Source organism: Oryzias melastigma, linkage group LG16 (assembly GCF_002922805.2).
Source record: "Oryzias melastigma strain HK-1 linkage group LG16, ASM292280v2, whole genome shotgun sequence".
Classification (NCBI taxonomy): Eukaryota; Metazoa; Chordata; class Actinopteri; order Beloniformes; family Adrianichthyidae; genus Oryzias; species Oryzias melastigma.
Genome location: NC_050527.1, coordinates 29,688,328 through 29,692,386, shown reverse-complemented (window position 1 = coordinate 29,692,386; position 4,059 = coordinate 29,688,328).

Sequence of the window (4,059 nt, the reverse complement as noted above, 5' to 3'; positions counted from 1 at the left end):
TCAGATTTTTTTTTTTTTTTACCAAACTCTGTTGATGTCTCATTTTTTCTTCCAGCTACAAAACAGAGGTTTTTTAATGAATGCATTTAAGCCATTTTCATCAAAAAAACGCATGATTAATGGGAATATATGAATTGTGTTTTCTACCAGGAAGGCCCAAAGCATTTTGCAGTCCCATTCACACACATTCTCACACAAACAACACATTTAAAAAATACTCAAATAATTCAGCATAAAGGCAGGATTTTAAAATTTGTGTTTTTCTGATTTAACTTTTTTATCCAAGAGAATTATTTATTTTTTGTGTTTTTATTTTAAAATTACAGCTATTTTTTATTTCTAACCACAAAAGTGTGAGAGTGCAGTTTAAGAGTTGTACACGTTGTTAAACAGGATGCTTTTTAATCTGCAAGCATCCTCTGTAGCTGTCCTTCCTGCCGAAAAGAAAGATAAAAAAAGTTTTTGATGACATTTTCTTTTCTTCCGAACTGAGCAGCAGCTCCCAAAACCAAAATGAAAACCAAAATGGTACAAAATTATGAATTTACTTACAATTTTCTAATATGCTGACAAACAAATTTGGATAGATAAATGAACAAAGGGGTATTACTAAAGATAAAATACAAAAAGACTAATCATATCTGAACAAATCTAACATTTTCTGCAAGTATGACAACCTAAGGTCACTTAAATGCTAGAATGATTCAGAAAATCCTTGGCAGACATGTTTTTTATCCTTGCTGCAGCGCTAACATACAGAACGTTTTTCTCCTCTAACATCAGTTAGTTGCAAAACGCTTGAGGTCTTTTACTAAGGTCATGTGTTTAAGTTACTAGGTAAGGCTGTTTACATTTAAATCAGTACGCCTATTACATACATCTCTCAGTACAATTTGTTTGTTGCCAAAATGTGAATAAACCACGTGTAAATTAATTATCATGTTAATAGGAAAAATCCTCTTCTTATACTAGTTACATTTGTTGAGTATGTTACCTTCCTTCACACAATATACCTTTGTTTTTGTCTGTACATACATACATTTTCCAACGTACCATAAATTTGACAGTAATCATGTTTTCTTAAAGACCCACTCTGAATAAAACTGTCTTAGAAAGTTTTGCTGGTTGAAAATCTTCCAAATGGACTTTCATTTTTTATTTAATTTGAATATATACACATTAAAATGTTTTTTATTTCATATACTGCAATTTTTTGAAGTTTATTATATTTGCTTTTTTCCCCTCTGCTGTTACTAAAACTAAAATGCCATTCTAAGATTACATTTTAAAAAGTATTAACCGCATAGATCGTTTCTCCTTAGAAAGAGTATAGATATTTATAACAAAAATGACCGCATATCTGACCAAAGTTGTATTTCTCTAAAAATGATTGAGTCTCTATTTCATTAAGCAATCAGACAACTGTGTTTGCGTTGGTTATGTGTAAAGAGAAAATAAGCGTTCTGATCTTCTATTTTTAGAATACAAAAAGTACATGACTCAACATAAAATGAAAACATGAAAAAGGCAAACCCCAGAACAAAAGAAATCATACAAACCAATTTTGAACACAGAAAGACACCTCCTTAAATACAGAAAACATTATTAGTGATTGCAGGCAGCTGTGACAGCCTCAGAGTGGAGCACTGACAGAAGAAGTCACAGCCAACCTGCAAGAAGAAAACCATAAATAAAATTAAACAAAGGGGTAACTCATGAAAGAACTGTGCTTTTTTTTAAAAAAGGCTGAGATTGTTACAGCTTGAATAATTAAATTGTAATTTATCCTAAAATTGCATGTGTTTGTGACCAATTCTCTGTGTTATGATACTTTAAAAACCGTTATTATACTTGTGATCAAGGATGTTTGCAGCTATTACCCTTAAGGTTCTGCAATGAAAGTCTCACTCTTTAAGAGTAGAGAAGAGTATCGTGCAAAAATCAACATTTTTGAGCTTTTAAGTCTTTTATAATGTTTCCACACAAAAACACCCCCAAAGTGGTATTTTGATCCATTCACGCATCTCTGAGCATTCTTCCAAAACCCCGCTGTCTGAGCACCAGCCCCTTCCAATCCACAAAAATGGGGTCCTCAAATTGTGACATCAAAGTGAGGACCAGCCCCTTCCAGGAAGCATCTAAGCTGCCAGCACCACACCCCGGCTAACAAATTCACCCACTTTCTCCACTAAGGTAGTGATGATCTGCAAAACGTTTTAATTTTATATGCACACCTTTGCAAAATTTTGGAAGGCCGACTCTAGGATGGCGGCTGGGCGGCATCCACAAGGAGTGAAAGGCGGAGCTTCAGATGAGATCGAGTCCTCTTACTTTCGTGTAGAAAGAGTTCAAAGAAATAACCAATATTTCATTTTAAAAATGCTTTTTTGTTCAAAGGTAATATATTACCTATAGATGTGTCACAAACAGGCAGACAGCTGGTTCCACGTGCAGCAGGTTTATTAACAGAGCTAAAAGTCCACAGACTAAGCAGGGTCAGACAGGCAGAGGTCATACACGGGCATGGGATCATCCGAGACGAGAGTGAAGTCAGGGGTCAGGGGTCAGGGGTCAGGGGTGGGCGGCGGGCGGTCAGGTCCAGGAATAAACACTCGGCGATGCAGCCAGGGTGGTACAAACAAAACTTCGCAGAGAGTGACAGTGTGGAGCCAGACTATAAACTGAGGAGGTGATGAGATGATGGGAAACAGCTGACGATGATGAGTCCAGGTGAGGGCAGGTGGTGAGCTCAAAACTCTGGTGAGCGCTCCCTCTGGTGGCTGGAGATGGTAGCAGCAGGTTGCTCCATGACAATATGAATTTCATTTACTCTGAAACACTTAGTAAAATCATTCCATAGGCCCTATAAAGTGCCTGAGCAAAATCTTAGGAATTTTGTTACTTGTTGATAGTAGAGGTATTTTTTTCTATTCAAAATTTCCAACCATCCTTTGCATTGTTTTCTTACGCAAGTTTCAACAAGAATTAAAAAGTATTATTTAAATTTTTAAACATATATATATATATATATATATATATATATATATATATATATATATATATATATATATATATATTTTATCTCAGATTTTTTTGAGCGTTAATTTTTTTGGGATAAATTGCTTCCATAAGAAAGTCCGAAAACTTGAAATGTATTTGGCTTTCATTTCTGCGTTACTATGGGGTTTACAAGAACTGAAGCTTTGAAATCATTGTTATGATCTGTAAAATTTACTGGTGGAATTAAGGAAAACTTTTTTTATTCATTTCAATTTAGAACCTGCAGTCTGCTATCCATTAATTGAATGACACACTAATCTCTTATTCTTGTTTCAATCTTTTACCATGCACATTCACAAGGTTTAATGCATCAAAGTGTTCATATTTGTTCCTCCACAAACTAGAACAAAAGATTTTTTGTAAAAGTTTTGGGGGCAGGTACATGTTGTTATCATGACTTGGTTATCTTATTTAGCTCTCACTTTAGTTATTCTATATGAACTAAAATGAAAACAAATGTGGTAAATGTTATTAAGTTGCTAATTTTTAAACGTATACACATTTTTTCACTGTTTCAAAAGAACAATATTCTTACATAAACCATTTGAAAATGTTTTAAACTTCTCACTGTCCATAGTTGTCCAGCAGATGGCAGCATTGTGCCAACATTCTTCCAGAAGGCCAGAGGAACGTCAATGTGTATAGACATTTATAGCATACTTTGAAATTACACTATTCACAATGAAATAGATATATTAGGGAAAATCTCAGTGGATGTCGTCACACTGTTTTTGTTTCACTCCATGGATTTTCGGAATAGGGAGTTCATTATATTGGGCCGATAGATTCAAACACCCATGCACTAAAAAACAACGGATGAGTAGCTCATACCTTTAGGTTAGTAGTAGGTAGTCAGATGTTGCGGGTAAACTTGGTGTCATCAGCAGACTTGAATCAAGACACAAAACTAGTGGCAGAATGTGTGACAGATGCAAGAGTGGAGCCTTGCAACTGAGAGGCAGCAACAATGACCAGTACCTAAGGACCTATGCACTCAGA